At 37.1% G+C, this 19,017-nt stretch overlaps 1 protein-coding gene across 1 annotated transcript in view; it reads left to right on the forward strand.

The window, feature by feature from the left end:
- The first annotated feature begins 18,234 nt into the window (after nucleotides 1–18,234).
- The window catches only part of PCDH15 (protocadherin related 15), a 1,784,920-nt gene continuing 1,784,137 nt past the window's right edge, over nucleotides 18,235–19,017 (forward strand). The window contains exon 1 of the mRNA XM_050805159.1: nucleotides 18,235–18,909. The gene's annotated coding sequence lies outside the window, so the exon portion shown is untranslated. The remainder of the gene's footprint in view (nucleotides 18,910–19,017) is intronic.

Consider the following 19,017-nt stretch of genomic DNA (forward strand, 5'->3'; position numbering starts at 1 on the left):
AACTTTAGCAAAAGTAGTGATTAATGAAACTGGAAATGTTCAAGAAATACATGCAAATTAGAAAATAAAATGTCAATATATTTTAAAATGTAATGAATTGCAATTATGTAATTAATAATTGTAGAGTTGATGATGAAAATAATTAAAACACTTTTTTCAAGAATATTCCTTGATTTTTTTGTTTTATACAATTGTATTGCACAGATGTTCTATTGTTTTTTAAAGTCATTCTTAATTTTTATGCTATACATAATTGCATCGGAACATTGCTATCATCTGCACTTGTCATACATTTAATATTTGATCCTAGATTATTAATTTTAAAAGTCTTGTGTTTTCCTTTTTTTTCTTTTTAATTATTGGCACAAGAAGAACGTTTGTCATATCTCTTCCAAAAGATTAGCTCTTTATATATTCAGGATGGATGCACTAGTCCTCCTCCTATAGTCTAAGAAACACAGTTTTTGGGGAGATGTAATTTTGCTGAAGAGTTCAACTGCACCAATTAATACAGAAACAAACACATACTTTTTAACATGTTAATTGTATCCTTTGTATTTGTTGCTTAAATTTAGCTAGGTTATATGTCTTATATTTGCCAATTCACAAAGTTTCAGAAATTGTCTTCTAGTTAACTTTAAGTATTATTCAGTGCTACCTATTTTCTTTTTCATTTATAAAGTCTTACTATTATAGCAGAGAACACAATAATTATCATAATAGAAACATTCTAGAAAATAAGCAGGATAGTTATTATGAACCACAAATGTAACATAGGAATGTTTTTTATTTCAGGTAAAGAAAAATAAGAGATGGAAGACACTAAAAGGCCAGCTTCAGGAAGAATAGAGAGGAGTCAGCACAAACTCCTGTAACTACTTCCCAAAAGTAAGCCTCCTTCACAAATATATTGTTTATTCAACACCAGTTTATACACAAGATCACATGCAATTAGTACTTTAGAAAACAATGAACAAATATCAGCATACTCTCAAGCAACAGAGGTAAATGATATTTTAGTTTTACCCACCTGGACTGCAGCACTCTTCACGCAGCAGACAGAAGTATTTTCAGCAGAGGTGGATGTTGTTTCAACCGATGTAACCCTGGAGGATGAAAGAGGAAAGTTGTAGTTACTGTCTACCCTAATAATCAAAGACATTAAAATTGACAAAGGGTCCAGCCACTTTCATTCATTTAGAATTGCTCCATCCAATATGGTAGCCACTAGCCACACAGAGTTCTTTAAGTATGAATTAACTAAAATTTAAAAAAGTAAAATTTTAGTTGCTTAGCTGTTACATTGGTCACTCTCCAAGTGCCCAAAGGCCACTTGTGAGCATACAAATGTTTCTATCATTGCGGAATGATGTACAGGCCAAAGCTAATCCTGGGAATAACACCTTGCCTGACATTTTAATCTTTTTTAAAATCTTTAAAAGCATGAACTATATTTTGTCTGAACTTAATTAGATAAATTTTTCTTTTTATTTTCATCTAAGGGAGAAAAGTTTCATTTATATTTAGGGTATTAACTGGCTCATTTGACAAGATAAAGCAAGAACTGGCATAAATCACTGAAATGAAAGTGCTAATGGTTTGTATGAGCACATCACAACTGGAAATAAAAAGGTTATTCACTTTTCATGGCAAACCTTGTCTTTTTCTCTATGGTTCATGGTCTAAGGCTATTCTTTTAGACACTTTGCTATTTCTTCAATACTATTTGGAAAAATCTTTATTATTGACAAAGTACTGAGAATCAGCCTGCTTATTTCACATAACTGATTAGGTATGTTCTAGAGAGTTAAATGATATATTTTAGATTTAGATTTAACTTTTATGTTTTAAACCTTAAACTCAACCATACATATTATTAATTTCCATATTTCAAGCAATATCACTGCTAGTTCTCTGCCCCAGATGGATGGTTCTTTCTTCTATTTTTGGTATTATCCAGGCCCTTTGTCTATAATCTCTTTTCACAATAATTATAAAATTTGCCCCTTTGTCCTTCATTGTTACCAAAAATAGAGAATTTTAAATTGAAATAGAGACTTACTATGATACCTTTCTAAATATAATGCATTGATTAGTGGAAAGTCTGGAAAGGCCTCTAGATTTGGACTGAGCCACGCTAACAACTTTCTTGGTTCTCCAACTTGCACATGGCCTATTATGAGACTTCTTCACCTCTGAAATCAGATAAGCCAATTCTCCTAATAAATGCCTCCCCTCCCCTCCCCTCCCCTCCCCCCCCTTCCCTTCTCTTCCCTTCCCTTCCCTTCCCTCTCTCTCTATATATGTATGTATGTGTATATGTATACACACACACACACACACACCCCCATCTTCTATCAGTTCTGTTTCTCTGGAGAACCCTGACTAAATCAGAGTTCTTAACAGTTTTATTTCCTCTGGAGGATAATATATGTGCATCTTATATATGTAATTTAAGTTACTACTACACATACTACTTTTAATGTTATATTTATCAAAAAGCATGTAAAGTCTAAGATTATATAGGCCACCATTTAATATTTTCCAAAAGGGAATTTTGAATAAAATAAAATTGTTTTTATAAAAAGAATGCTGAAAAATTAAGGACACTTAAAGACCTCTAAAAACAAAATTAAAATGTTATATTTTAATTAGAAATTATCTTTAAAAATTTTTAATGATATCTTATGTATATCTTTTTCTATATTGAATTCGTAGACCAAGTAATGTAGACTTCCCCAATGATGTGGGTGGGTCCCATCCAAACAGTGGAAGTCTTGAATAGAATAAAAAGGCTGACTTTCCTAGGAGTAAGAAGGAACTTCCTCCTACCTGAATGCATTGAGATGGGACATTGGTCTCTTCCTGGCTTTGGACTCAAACTGAAACTTTGGCTTTTATTGAGTGTCAAACCTGCCTGCCAGCTTTCAAACTGAAGCTATGCCACCATCTCTCCTGAGTCTCCAGATTGCTGATTGCAGATCTTGGGACGTCTTTTCCCTCATAATCATGCTAAACAATTCCTTATTTCTTCTCCCCATCTCTTTCTCTCTCCTATTGGTTCTGTTTGTCTGCAAAACACTGACTAACATGATCACCATAACTGAACGCCAGATTAAAATTATGAGAGAAGTATGTAAAAGGTATTTACTTTTAAGAAAACAATAACATTTCTACTAATTTTTTTTTTGGAAGTAAGTAGGTAAGTCTTGTTTTCCTGTAAAAGCATGTAAATAGACATTTTGACTCATTGCTGTTTTTTTCTTGTCTCAACCTTATTACTTAGAAAATATTGTATTTGTTTTACTTCTGAAAACATAAATGCCTTGTTTTACTTCTGAAAACAAATGGGCAAATAATATTTCTACCTTCTCTTATTAGCAAATACAATTATTTTTAATTTTTTCCAAAAGAAACTTAAGTAAATTTAGTGAAGGGACATACTTCAGAGCATATTTTTGGTTAATACGAATTTTTAATTTTATGTTTGCTTTTTATATAGGGCAATTTAGATGCCTATATTATTCTGTTTTTACATATATTTATTTCACATTTTTAATTTCAAATTTTTCCTGACTACAAATGCATATTATAAACTCCTTGGTACATAACATTTTTGCAAACAATATTACTTCTTAGTGAAAAGCTAAAAATGAAATTATTAGGTCAGAAATATTTTATTAATTTCATATGTGAAGGCTTCATTTTGGTATATTAAGAAATAAAGTATATTTTTAAAACACTCTTTTTAGGCATTACAGAGTAAATTTTCATAGAATTATAATATGCTTCGATATTTAATATTTGTATATGTTTCTATTACTCCTGAAACAAATTACCAAAAATGTAGTATACTACTTTAGTACATTATACCAGTATATTAGTATTAGTAAATAATTAAAATTAATATAGTATTATTTTCTGTTCCTTTATTGTCCTGCCTCAATGCCTTATAAGAACTTTGAGCCAAGAATTATTATCTCAGGATTCTTTGACACACTACTGTAATCGGCAATTTAACATAGTTTCTAACGGTCTCTATCTCCTGGGATTCCAACCCTTGTCTAATACCCTCCCATGGGTGTGAGCTGGATCCATTTGCTTGCTGCTATTGCCTAGAATACAGCAAACATGATGAGATGTTGATTCTGTGATTAGGTGACAAAAGATGTGACTTCTGTCTTAGACTCTTTTCAATGGCTTTTTTTTTTTTGGCTTTGCACATTTTGATGAAGAAAACTTCCGTGTTGGAGAGGCTCACATTATATGGAATTCTGGACAACAGCTGTCAAAGTACTGAATCTACCAGCAAGCATGTGAGTGAGATGGATTATAACTTGTGAGAGTCTCTGAATAGAACACCCAGTTGAGCCATGCTCAGATTCCTGCCCCGCAGAAACTTTGAGATAATACAGGTTGTTGTTTTTAAATCACTACGTTTTGGGGATAATTTGTTATGCAGGAATTGACAAATAATATAAATACTTTTGAAATGTAGCTTTTTCATCTTAATAAACATTTAACAAATAATTTGAAGATGAATAATCACAGATACCTCAATTTTTACCAACATAACCAGGACCCTTCCTATTACTTTGACTAATAGATAATCTTTTGAACATTACCACTTTGTAACTGCATTTCAGACTATGATTTAGTTGAATCATCCAAAGTGTGTAATGTCTTTTAATGTGCACTATCAATTCTGTTCTGCCATAATGACCTCATTTTGAGTTCTTAACTATATTCATCTCAGTGTTGGGGGTGACTCTCTCAAGAAGAATGACTGGTAATACCAAGAACTTCTGTTGTTTCCATAAATAACAGCCAGATTGCAGCCAGAACCTCAAGGCTGAGCACAGTTGCTCATGTTTGGAATCCCAGCCCTTTGAGAGGCCTAGATGGGAGGATCACTTGAGGACAGGAGTTTGAGATGAGATTGAGCAACAATGCAAGATTTCATCTCTGAAAAAAAATAAAATAAAACAAGCTGGACTTGGTGTCACATGCCTTTAATCTTAGCTACTCAGAGGCTGAGCCTGGAGGATTGCTTGAGCCTAGCAGTTCAAGGTTATAGTAAGCTACGATAACACCACCACATCCCAGCCTGGGTGATAGAATGAGACCCTTTTAAAACAAACAAACAAACAAAAAAAAACCAAGCCTGACTTCAGGATTTTCATACATTTTGCAAAATTCCATAAAAACTGCATGAAAATTTTGGGCATGTACAATTTTTAAAAAATAAAATTCATGGATCCTGTCAGACATTCTCAAATGTTAAGGACCAGAACCTAAGAAGACTAAGAAGGCCCCAGAGCAAGGGGCCAGGCACAGTGACTTACGCCTGTAATCCCAGCACTTTGAGAAGCCGAGGCAGGCGGATCATGAGGCCAAGAGTTTGAGATCAGCCTGGCCAACATGATGAAACCCCGTCTCTACTAAAAATACAAAAAATAGCTGGTGTGGTGGCGTGCGCCTGTAATTCCAGTTACTCAGGAGGCTGAGGCAGGAGAATTGCTCGTACCCGGGAGATGGAGTTTGCAGTGAGCTGAGATCGTGCCACTGCACTCCAGCCTGGGCGACAGAGAGGGACTCTGTCTCAATATAAATAAACAAATAAATAAGAAATTAGAGCCATGTGTATTTCATAAAGTCAGTGAAAACTTTCATACATATTTAGGGAAGCTTTTTATAAGATACAAACCAAAGGTCCATGTTTTAAAAGTTATTATTGATTTATTTATAGATATATTCAATAAACGTATACTTGGTAACTAGTATATATGCTACGCTAGCAAATTGAGATACAACTAGTATTCTAACATGAACCCTAACTCTACCCACTTTAGTCTTTTTATCCTAACTCTCCCCTGACAGTTCTTACTGTATAACAGGTTAGCTATGTTAGTAAGTGTGGCAACACATTGCAGTGTAGGAAGTGCTATAAGAGGAAATCAAGGCCCAATGGGAATATCTAGGAAGTGCAGCCAATATAGATTTCCACAAGAAAACTAAACCTTAGATGATCCAAGAAAGATAAAAAGATGTTAAGCCATAAAATAGAAGAAAGAAGGCAAGATATGAACAGAGAAAATTGCAGCTGCAAAGATGATAGAGTGTGTTACAATAAAACACAGAAAGCAAAGATTTAGTATGATTTCAACATATTTTGTACAGAGGGAGAAATTAGAAGTGACATGGAATCAGTAGGCAGAGAATACATTATGAAGGGTCCATCATGTTTTTGAATTTAAATTTATTTTGTTTTACATTTCTAATAGAATCAGGGGAAAAGATGACGATCCCTAGTTTCTAATTGAATGTTTTAAGACTCCTCTTATTTCTTTTAATTAAAAAACTTTCATTCAATTGAAAATATATACATTCTACCTTTCATGCATTTTGCTTTTAAGATATTTGAATGATTTATTATAATTTTACAGGCATTTCTCTTTTTATTGACACATAATTATAATATGCCTTGTATTTGTCATAATAGTTTTAAAAATATCAGTTAATATTTTGTACACTTTTATTTCATATAAAAAATAAACATAATTGTTCCTGAAAATATAATCTCATACAGTTTAAATGTCAAATAAATGAAAAATGTTCTCAAACCGGAAAGTTATAATAATTCAGACTGAAGCCCTGAGAGATTCAAGGCTTGAAATGGCTCTTTGAGAATGGTAAGTGAGGCTTCAATCTTAAAAATATAACTTTATTTACAAATCATAAAACACTAATTGCTGTTTACTATATTTGTTTTTAATTTTTTTTCTGACATAGAAAAATAAATTACCAGCTACCTCAGTTTTACCATAGACCAGTCTAATTACCACGTAAGATTTATACTCTCTCTTTGCTTTGTTAATTACAGGCAGAACCTATATTTTAATGTTTTTGAGAGTTTAATTTGCACTTAAGTCACAACACTTCAATTTATCTTATTCATTTTGAGTTGCAGCTCTTTGAATATTGAATCTGTTATAATATTGCAGAATAGCTCACCACACTAAGAAAATTGCTTTCCCAGTCTCTTCCCCTTTCAAAGCACTTGTATTTGCACAAGTTGTCAAGAAGGGGCCAACTCCTTGTTTCACCATATGCTTTCCTCTGCATGAAGACAGGGATACAGAAGATGTCAACACATATTTTCAAAGAGTACATAAATGAGTGAATAAATAAATTAGGATCATTTGATGAGGTTAGCCATCAAATGTGTTAAAACACTGATACTTAGAATTATAAAAATAACAATCACCAAAGTAAAACCCTAAGCCTGTAGGTCGTAGATCTCATGTTAATTAGTTTACCACATATCCAGATCTGACCTTCCTTTTGGAAGATACCAATGCTGCTTCTGTCAAATTTTGAGTGGCTGACTCATACTTAAAACATCCGTAAAATGCAGTCTTATAGTATGATAGTAAATAAAATATATCACAGAGAATAGTAATTGTTTGAAATCAGTAAATTGTCTCCCTCTGATTACTCTACCTGAGAAGTCAAATTATAATCAGAAACAGGTTGAAAGTTATAAAGGGAGAAGGTCAAGCTACTAAAGACAAGGAGCCAGGGTTCCCTGATGGAAGCTAGAACCATTTAGAGGATGGGTAATGGTGTCGATGCCACCCATAGCAGAGGCGAAGGAGGAGGAATAACCTAGCTGTTACCCTTTGGGCACCGGCCAATTTCCTACACACTAGCTTTCATTGAATCTGATCTGAAGCCAGTTGGCAAACAAACTTGAAAAAATTCAATTTGGAGAAAAACAGGGAATAACTAGGGGAGAGATGCGAAACATATCTGAGATAAAACAGGCAAAGGACCAAGAGTGGAGTCTGAGGGTAGATAACTTAACTACATCTGCAAAAGAGACCAGAAAAAGAATAAAAACTTTGGAAAAATCATTAAAGTTCTCTTTAATCATTTTTTTTGGCAGACTCTCACATATGTTTTCATTCAATACATCATGTTTTCAGTGTTACTTTGTTTAAAAAATATACTGTGTGTGTATATTTATGTGTGTGTATATACACATAAATATGTATATATACACATAAGTATATATGTGCATATATATGTATAAAATACACATTTTTCCTTGCAATTAGTTCTTTGATCTATAGAGTTTTAGAAGAGTGTCACATAATTTTTAAATATCTTTGTGGTAGTTTCATGCTTCTTGAAGTTTTAGATACCTTATTAAAATTATTTATAATTTAATTGCTTGTGGTTAAAAATTTACTCTATGTCATGTCTGTTTATTTAAAATTTTGAGACATTTTATGTCTCTGCAGATGACCTACTATGGATAAAGTTTCATAAATGTTTTAAATAAATTCAAACTATGCAGTTGTTGGTAATATTCTATAAATGTCAATTAGCTAAAATTGATCGTGTTGAATCTTCTATATCTCTACTTATATTTTGTTTCCTTTTGTCAATTACTAACAGAGAAAGGTGTTAAAATTCCAGCCACGTTTCAGTATATTATTTTACTTCTATCAAATTTTGCTTTGTGCATTTTGAATTTCTGCCACTAGGTTCATTAAAATATAGGAGAGTTATATCCTCTTGATAAATTGATCCTTTTATTTTTATTGGTGTTCCTCTTCATCTCATGAAATACTCTTTTTTCTTGATATCTTCCTTATCTGACATTAATATAGTCACATGGACGTGGGTTTACTGTTCGCACGGCATATTCTTTCCAATCTTCTGCATTCTTCTTGTCTGTATTCTTATATTTAAGCTATTTTTCTTATATATGGAATATATAAAGCTTTTTTTTTACTTTTCTTTGAAATCCAGTTTGAAAATCTCTTAAGGTTTTTTTTTTTTTTTTTTTTTTTTCTTTGAGAAGAAGTCTTGTCCTGTCTCCCAAACTGGAGTGCAGTAGCGTGATCTCTGCTCACTGAAACCTCCGCCTCCCGGGTTCAAGCGATTCTCCTGTCTCAGCCTCCTGAGTAGCTGGGATTAGAGACGTCTGCCACCACGACAGGCTAATTTTTGTATTTTTAGTAGAGACGGGGTTTTGCCATATTAGCCAGGCTGGTGTCAAACTGCTGACCTCATGAGCCACCCACCTTGGTCTCCCAAAGTGCTGGGATTACTGGCATAACCCACCGTGCCTGGCTCAAAATCTCTACTTTTAATTGAATTGTTTAGTTATTTAATATTTAGTATATTTAGTGTGGCCAAGAAAATGGTTATTATCATCTTATTTGTTTTTCAATTTATTGTGCATCGATTTTTGTGTCTTTTTAGTTTGTTTCTTTATTCCTACCTTCGTTTGGGTTAAATTCTTTAAGCATTTAAATTTATATTCTCTGTAGACTTTTTAAAAATATCAATTTCGTTTAATGTATAATGGTTACAAAAGAATACGATATTCATACTTAACTGACCCCAGTCCTTGTTCAAAAATGTTTACCACTATAAGAATGCAAAAACCTTTCAATGGCAAAATTCTACCCTATTTACTACTTCTGTATTTTTAGTTATCCTCTATTTTATATCTCCATACTTTATAAATTCATGATGCATTTTGTTAATTTTTCTATAAATATTCCATAAATGTTAATAAATTATAAAGCAAATTTATAGTAAAATGCCCTTTTGTAGTCACCTATACATTTACCTTTTCCCTTTCCAGCAGTCTTCATTTTCCCCCACGTATTGGGTTTCCTTTGGTATCATTTACCATCAATACTTTTAGTACTTTTTTCTAGTGCAAATCTGCTGAACATATAACTTTTCTCATTTTGTCTCTTTCTGGAAATATTTTATATTCATTGTAAAAGGATATATTTTTAAAATATATAGATTTCTATTTGGCTATTTTTCTAACAGCACCTTAAAGATAAAAGGGAAACAGGGAATAAATAACTGGGGGAAAGATGGGAAACATCTGCCTTCTGTTGTTTCAGATGAAAAGCCAACTATCTCAGTTCAATGTTTCTTTTTCCATATTCTCCAGGTGCTTTTAAATTGTTATTGTTGCTGTTATTCTTTATGTTGTTTTGTTTTCCTCTATCTTTCTCATCCATTTGACTATTATATACCTCAGTGTGATTTTCTTTATATCAGTTCTATTTGGGAATTGCTGAACTTCTTCAATGTTTGGGAAATTCTCAGGTATTATCTCATCTAACATGTTTTCTGTTTACTCACCAGCTGTACTTCTTCCTGAAATCCAATTAGAACTATGTTTTTCCTTTTGCCACTATACTATAAATCAGAGGAACTTTTATTATTTTTTATCTTTGTGTTTCTGCATTATTATGGATCAGTGTTTAAAGTAACTGGTAAGTTCTGCAGTTAACTTCAGTCCATAGTTAAACCCAGTGAAAGGGCATCTTAATTTTTTTCTATTTTGCCTTTCTGCTATAGAATATCTAAATATTTCCTCTTCAGAGTTTCCAATGTTCTAGAAAATTCCCCAAAATGTTCATATATTTGTCCCTTTTTCTAGCGATAAATTCTAATAAATATATCATCATTATTCTAAAGTCCTTATGTAATAATTCTAATATCTGGATCCTTTGTGCATCTGCATCAATGACTACTTTTTTTCTCTTGTTTATATACTATTAATATATGTTCTTATTTTTCCTAATATGGTAGTTTATATTTTGGGATTATATCCTGGATATGTATACAGGAACAATGGAAAACTTGGCAAATAATATTTACACACTGAATATAATGTTCATTTCCTCATCAGACCATTAGGATTGGGGTTTGGTCCATCTGATGCATTCCAATTTTTGTGCCCCTACCTATATGTGTCTGCCTAGAGACCTTTTCCGCTGCTTAGACCCCAACCTGTTCCTTCCAGAATCAGTAGACTCAGCCTTTTGTTTGCCAGGTAGTATCTTAGAACGATGGACTTGTGTAACTCGTATTCTTCTATTAGTCATGTCTCTTTCAGTTGAATATCACAGAAATTCAACTTAAATTGGTTTGGGTAAAAAAATAGAAAGATAGTTGATAGAAAAATAGAAAGATAAATTGATGAATGGATAGTATCTATTAGCTCATAAAATTAAACTTTAGAATATAAAGTGACACTATCATGCCTCAGAGATACATTTAACAAGGAAGTCTAATGTCTTTAAGAGTCTCATGTTTCTCCTAGGTTTCACCTTTGCCTCTATTCTCACCTCCTGTAAATAAGACTCTCCCACATATCACAATAGCCATGGCTCCAAGGCTTCACATTCCCAATAGGATGAAAACAAAATTAGCCCTTTGATCTTGCTGCTCTTATTGAATATCCCCATGGAATGTCTCCAATCAGCCTAGCTCACTTCAGTACTATGGTTGATCCAGGTTCAGACCAATGACATTTACTGAAAATTGTAGGACCTATATTCTCCCTACATGATCAGAGTAGAAGCAAAGTAAAAAGTAATGAGACAGAGGTTCTGAATATAAAAACAAACTTATACTTTATTATATACTCTTGGAGCTATTTGAAAGGTATTGTTTGTACCACAAGCATAGTTTTATCAAAAATAGTAGCTTGAGAAGTAAAAACTGAAGAAAAAACTAATTTTTCTCTTTGCCCATTGATCACGCTCAATCATATTGAAACATATATTTTGTCTGTGTGATACAGTAATACAATCTAGCCCAAATATTATAATGCTGTTATTGCAACATAGCAAAAAGACAAGTCAAAGAAAAAAATGGTAACACAGGATGGGCTGCAGTAGATATATAATCCACCCTTTGCTTTTTACCTCTGTCTTGTATTACTCATGAGAATGAAGGGTTCATAATTTGTGGCTCAGTGGTTCGACACCTAAAATAATCATAGGCCAGACACAGTGGCTCACACCTGTAATCCCAACATTTTGGGAGGCCTAGGCAAAAGTATTGTTTAGGCCCAGGGTTTCAAGACCAGCCTGGGCAACACAGTGAGACCCCTTCTAAAAAAATTTTAAAAATAGCTGGGTATGGTGGCACATATTAACATTGCCAGCTACTTGGGAAGGTGAGGTGGGAGGATCACGTGAACTTGGGAAGTCAAGGCTGTGATGAGCTTTGACCGTGCCACTGCACTCTAGCCTGGGTGAAAGAGTGAGGCCCTCTCTCAAAAAATAAAATTAAATTAAAAATAAAATAACTGTAAGTTAGAAAGGGGCTTTAGTTTCATGGAACATAATAAGTTTGTCCTACTAGGTTTAAATTTGTTGTTAGAGATTGGGTGCTATTTTCTCTTCTTCCTTCTTTGCTTCTGTTCTTTCCCTATCAATAGAAAAAGATTTAGGTTTATGTTACAGAAACCATAAATATTGTTATATACTGTAATCACATTTCTCTATTCAAGTTGCTTTATAGAAAAAAATTGAATAAAATTTATAGCCAACTGCTACCAAATGTTTAGTTGCATGCACTTTATTTACTAAATCACTCCAGACTCCACACTTTTGAGTTATTATTTTCACTTGAACGCTATTTTATTTTATTTTATTTTAATGAGATGGAGTCTCACTCTGTCACCCAGGCTGGAGTGCATTGGTGCAATCTCTGCTCACTGCAACGCCCACCTCCGGAGTTCAAACAATTCTCCTGCTTCAGCCTCATGAATATCTGGGACTACAGGCACGCACCACCACTCCCAGCTAATTTTTTGTATTTTTAGTAGAGATGAGGTTTCACTATGTTGGCCAGGCTGGTCTCAAACTCCTGGCCTCAGGTCATCCACTCTGATGTACTCCTCCCAGAGTGCTATGATTACAGGCATGAACCACCGTGACCAGCCTTGCTCTCTTAACAGTTTACTTTGCTTGCTAAGGCATGTGTTTAAGTAAGTATATTTTTAAAGAAAAAGGCAAACTGATAACTAATTAAGTAGAAAAATAAGAATACAAATAAGCCATTTGAATTTATATGTGTGTGTTTTTTTTTTTTTTTTTTTTTTTTTGTAAAATGACAGTAGAGGGCATATAAAAGTGTATTTGTTACCTAGTTCCTTTGCCAGAGGTAAGTGGATTTATTAGTGTAGGAGAAATAGAATCACTGTCAAACGTCCCCTAGATTATTTTCTTTTGACTCCCAAGGGCTTTGTATTTGCTCTTTGTAGATAACCTTCTTCTTATCGAGAAGTTGGTCACTGACTGAAAAGTACAGAGGTTAAAATGTGGGTTCTGACTCAAAAAGATCTGCATCAGTGTATTACTTTCCTAATCCTGCTGTGACAAATTATCACAAATGTCATGGCTTTACAGCACACATAATTTTATCTTAGTCTGTAGATCAGAAGTGTGACACAGATCTCCCTGGCTTGATATTGTCCACAAGATGCTGACCTCCTTTTAGGGTGAATCTGTTTCCTTTCCCTTTTCTAGCTTCTAGAGGCCACCCACGTTCCCTGGCCCATGCATGCTCCCTTCCTCCATCTTCAAACCCAGAGATATCAATACTAGGTTGATTCCTTACCACATAGCATCATTCTGACCTCCTCTTCTGCCTCTCTTTTCCAGATTTTAGGCCTGCTCCAATAATCTAGGATAATATCCCTATTTTAAGGTCAGCTGATTGGGAATCTTAATTCTATTGGCAACCTTGATTCTTTTTTGCCAAGATAACTTCACAAATTCACAGGTCCCAGGGATTAAGATGTAGACATCTTGAGAGACCATTATTTTGTTCATCACAATCACATCCTGAACTCCAGACTTAGATCAGCAAACTGCCTCTCCAGCTCTTAGAATCTGTCCACAGTATTACAACCTTTGAAAGCTTCAGTTTCCTTATTTACCAAGCGGGAATAGTCATCCTGACTTCATAGATCTGTTGTTAGGAAATAATGTGGTCATGTGCATAAAAAGTTTCATGTAGACCTGAACAAACAAGAAATAGTCAATAAATGTTAGTTATGTTATTTCTGACAAATACAACTGGAGGAATGAGACAAATCATTAAAAATGTACATCTTTTTATCTATTCCTCCTATATTTTCTTAACTTGTTCATTGGCTATAGCTAGTGTAAAGGTAACTGGGAAATGTTTAAATATAATTTGAAGAGGCATATCATTAAGATCACTGTTATATTTTAGTACTGTAGCCATAATTAGTAATCATAAAACATTGAGTTGTTTAACAGTATCTCTACTACTGCTGCAGAGCTTGACCCAGCACAGGTGGGCCCACAAAATGCTAATCACTGTCCAGACAGACTCTGTGGACATTTTAAGGATGCCAGTACCACCCTGGCATCTGCCACGGAAGCAGATGTTATTTGCATCTGTTTGCTATGACAATCACTGATGATAGCAGGAAATGAAAAATCTACATTTTAAGACAATCTGTTCAAATATTCAAGAACATACTTGGTTTGTCAAGGCACTTTTTAAAAGTTGTTATAAGAGATGAGATTTATAGGAAATATAAATTATTAGGCTACCAATACATTTTTTTTCTGAGTTTACTACTACTTGTGAATAAATATGTTGAGTATGGTTTCTAATCAATTGCTCTGTTGAATTCTGACACAGTTTTTGAGAGAGTAAGGACATTACTTTTCTTTTAAGACTTACACTAGAAATATTGACTCTATTTGCCATGTACTGTGAATTTGAAACTTATTGTTTCTGTAAGTTTATATATACATATGTGTGTGTGTATATATATATCTAAGAAAATGAGTTTCATTATTTTTATAACAAAAGCAGGTTATAATAAGTGGAAATTCAATACTATGTACTGTCTTGTAAATTTAATCCATCAATTAGTATTAATATGTATTTTATTATATGCATTAAACCAACGTTATTTTCACTAAGAAAAGAAAATAAATAAAATATATTAATTATCTTTTAAAAGAGAAACAGTTTTTAGTGTACACAGTACTACAAATCTTGTTTCTTTGACTTGAAAAAAACAAAACAAAACAAAAAACAAAAACAAAGGCAAGGACGTGCTTATGTTACAGAAGGCAGCTTTGCTCTGATTGATCGCAAACACAAAGTAAGTTGATCCTTCTGGGCATAGTCAAGGGAAGTTCCTTTCCTCGGCGCTTTTGGAAACGTGGTCCTATGAGCCCTGGATTGTCAGAGTCCACGCTAACTGCCAGCTAGTTAGTACCTACTCTGCCGTGACCCTAAGGTCGACTGTTACCCGGGGAATGGGAGGGAGGAACAGGAGCAAGCAGGAGCCTCGGAGCGAGTTGGGATGGAGAGAATGGGCCTACTGGGAAGGAAATGGGAGCTGGGGTAACCAGGGAACAGCAGGTGTGCAGACCTCCTCCTTCTACTGTCGCTCTTGGGCACCGCGCGGGGGAGGCAGTAGCGCGCCAGCTGCAGTTCTCGGCGCGCCCGGAAGCGCGGGGGGAGCCCTAGGCCCGCGTTTGGCCGCCCTCCCGCCAGTGCTCCGGGCTCGGGGTCTGGAGGAAGTCGCACGGTCGCCCTCAGCCCTTTCGCTGTGTTCCACTGGGGAAGCCGCCATGACTGAGCGGAAAACGTTAGTTTCCGGACGCCAAGACTTGCGCGCTCCGGCCGCGCGCTTTTCTACCTAGGAATTGGTGACGAGGGCCGAGGGCTGCCGTGCTGGGGGAGGGTGCTCAGAGGCTGGGGTGCCGGGGTTCCCCTCCCTTGCAGCTCCAGGCTTCGCGCAGTCCCGGGCCAGTCGAAAGGGACAGCAGAGGGCGAGATCCTTTTCCCATCCCTTTCAGTGGAAACCGATTACACGGGGAAGTAGGTAACAGTTCTTGGTGGAAAACCTCCCACGAATGATTCTGCTTTTGTTAGTGTCGTTCCTCCTTTGGGAAAGCGCGTCAACGGGTCAGTGTGGATCCAGACAGAGTTTTGTTCCCGGAGACTGGATGTGTGGGTGGGCGCGGGGCTGACCCTGTGGGGGCAGGGCGGGATCAATTCGGCCAAGGAGTACCCTCTCCGCCCACCATATGAAGGGCGCTGTGCAGGTCTGGCCATGGAGTCCGCGAGAATCTGATCTGCAAGGGATTGGAGTGACCCCTTTATCCTGATGTCCCAGTGATCCCGAATAAACACCCACCAGCCTCCTGAGCACGCCCGGCACCCCAGACTCCGGGCTAGAAGCTGGTTCCCGCCGCGCGCGGTCCGCGGGTGCGCTGGTTGCGTCTGCCTTTGCATCTCGATTCCTGTCCCCGCTCGCTCCGCACCCAGACTGAGTCAGGAATACAACCCAAGATTTCCGACTATGCTCCCCTGATCTGTGAAAGAGTGATGTTCCCTGAAGTCATGCCCTCCCAAAAAGCCTCAAAAATCAAGGACATGGGAAGTGAGGTTTGGGATGGTGGATTGTGGTCGCGAAATCCAGGAAAGCACTGCTGGCATTGCCTTCTCTGCCCCGCTTACTGTGAGGAGGCCCTCCCGCTCAACCCGAAAGCATTCTGAGAGAGTGCTAGGCTTGGAAGACCTGAGACCTAGTGAGAGCGAGGAGTGTGAGCGTCAACCAAGCAAATTAACTGTCCCCCAATTTCTTAGAAAATTTCACCGGAAACGTATTTCTATGAAGAAAAATTAAAGTCAGTTTATGTTATTGACGCTTTTCCATAGCCCTTCAACGTTTTTCTCCCCATGCCCACTTCCGACTTCTTTCTGAACCTTCTGGGCGTATTCTTCGTAGAGCAAAAATGCTGTCACTGTTGCCAGTTTCCGAAGTTTCTAACGCCTTTTGACAGTACTGGCTCTGTCAAGTTTGGTCATATTCTCCCAGTTCAGGACCAACATCAGAGGATGCTCTAGAAGTAGCGCATGAGAGCCTACGGGTGAAAGGCCCTGGCTAGGAAGAGAAGGAGGTTACACAGGAGAGCCTACAGATACTTGTAAGCTCTCTTAGTGGTCAACCTTCCCAACACAAACGCGCGACCGCACACACACTTAACACACACAAAGTGAAAGAGAGAGACAGATTCCTTGACCGCCGCTAGAGGGAGGGCCGCTGGGCGGTTGTGCAAAATGGAATAAATATGGGCCCTGCTGTCTGGCGGAATTTGTGTTTATGTCACTTTAAAAATACTATTTTTATTTGACAAACCATAACTGTGATATAGTTATGGGATACATTCTGATGTTTTGATATTTGTGTGCAGTGTGGAATTATTAAGTAAAACTGATGTCACTTTTGAAAGACTTCAAGTGACTAAACAAGGAAGACCCTACCTTGGTTAGGTTGGAACTAAACAAGGAAAAACATACAGCCGTAAATGCCTTTCACAACCACAGGTTCCTTTGGTCTTCAGATTCTCCATTCCATTACCCATTCTTCACTACTTTCTACCCAAGGCTCAAGGTGCTCAGCACAGAACCTGGGCTCCTAATAGCACAGACAGTATTTTATATGTACATATAATATACACATAATACACACAAACACACGTATTTCCTCAAAGGAATTGTAGGAAAGGACCACAGTAATGTGAATTCCGTTTTTTTCCATCTTTGTTTGATTCTGTGGCTTTAATAGCTGATATACCACGCAAAAATGTAAAAACAAGTTGGAAACATAATTGATCACTTTACTCAGCAAAAATAAATCCACTTTCCATTATATTTCTGAGTTTTAGAATTTAATTATTCACTGTCGATCTGGAAATAGATGCCGAATCCTCAGAAGATACCACTTACAGAAAGGTATTACTATAAGAAATACAACTTCCTTGTGCAAAGGCTCTTTAAGTTACCAATGGTCTCTCAGTACACAAATCGCCTTAGAATGCAGGGTAATGGTTATTTGAAGACATTTGAATACTCTCATCCATTGTGACTCTGAGTTAGGAAGCAGACAGTGGAGGTTAAGGAAAGATTGAGTATTGCCTTGATTGGAATTTCAAGAGAGAAAAGTCTAATCCCTTTCTTGTAAAAAACATCTCGGTGGATTTCAACTAACTTTGAGAAACGAATCAGAATACTGACTCAAACCAGAGCTAAAGAGAAAAGTGTTTTTTTGTTTTTTTCTAAAAACCAGGTGTTGAGCTCCTTGGTAACCCAATATTGGGTGCGCGCGCGCAGAGTGGCCAGACCCCTCTCCACGCAGCTCTGGCTCTGTTCAATTCGACAAGTGCACTCACGGCGGAACTGCCACCGGTATAACGTCTTGACGATGGGCTTCAGGGTTTGACACTCCGCAGCGCCACCAGCTCTGTTTTCTCCCCAAGTAAGCTACTCTCTACCTCGCGAGCATCAGATCGCCCTATGCGCGCTACAATCCGTGGGGCGGGGAGACCTGGCGCTCACCCAGCGAGCTCGACTGGTGCTGACGTCCGTTCAGGCCTTTAAATGTCTCTGTCCCTGGGCAGGAGGGAACAGACTTTGTAGCAGTCACTTTGCCCAAAGGGAGACGCGTCTCTGCTTTTGCAGGCGGCAGCTCGGACTCCCCTCGCTCTTCCCAGCGCAGCGTTTACCTCCTGTCTTTGCCTCGAGTTCCCCGCAGCCTCTCCAGCGGGAGGCGCTTTTGGTATTCGCACCCCGGGCGTGAACCAACAGGACTCCCCCTGCCCTGTGCTTTCTCAGTAGGTTCGAAGATCAGAGATTGCGAGGTGCGCTCGGTGATCGCTCAAGTAGCGGGGAGCTTACACCCCCTGATTTTGGTAGGGAGTGATTTTGTTTTTTCCCGAGCTGGCGAAAACGTCCTCCCAGCTCCTGAAGCTGCAACTTGTTTTGGTTTCTTCTCAGTCCTGTGTGTGGTTACAACATCAAAGTTTTTCTCCCTTACCCTTCCAAAAAATCTATCCTTTTAATCTTCCCCCCGCGCTGTCTCCGCCAGGCCTTCTCGCTGTGCGGTGAGTGGATAGCTGGGCGCGCAGTGTGGCAGTGGCGGCGAAGATTGGCGCTATCAGGAGGAGCAAAAGGGAAGGATCTGCTGCTGGGGGCTCCCTGGGTGACCCTTTGCTAGGCGAAAAGAACCCGGTAAGGGCGCAGAAGAGGAGCCGGAACCTTCTGGGACACTGGTGCCTGACACTGGATTTTGATCACCATCCTTGTTGTGTGTCTCTGTCCCTTTTTTTCTCAATTGGT

This window comes from Macaca thibetana, chromosome 9 (assembly GCF_024542745.1).
Source record: "Macaca thibetana thibetana isolate TM-01 chromosome 9, ASM2454274v1, whole genome shotgun sequence".
NCBI lineage: Eukaryota > Metazoa > Chordata > Mammalia > Primates > Cercopithecidae > Macaca > Macaca thibetana.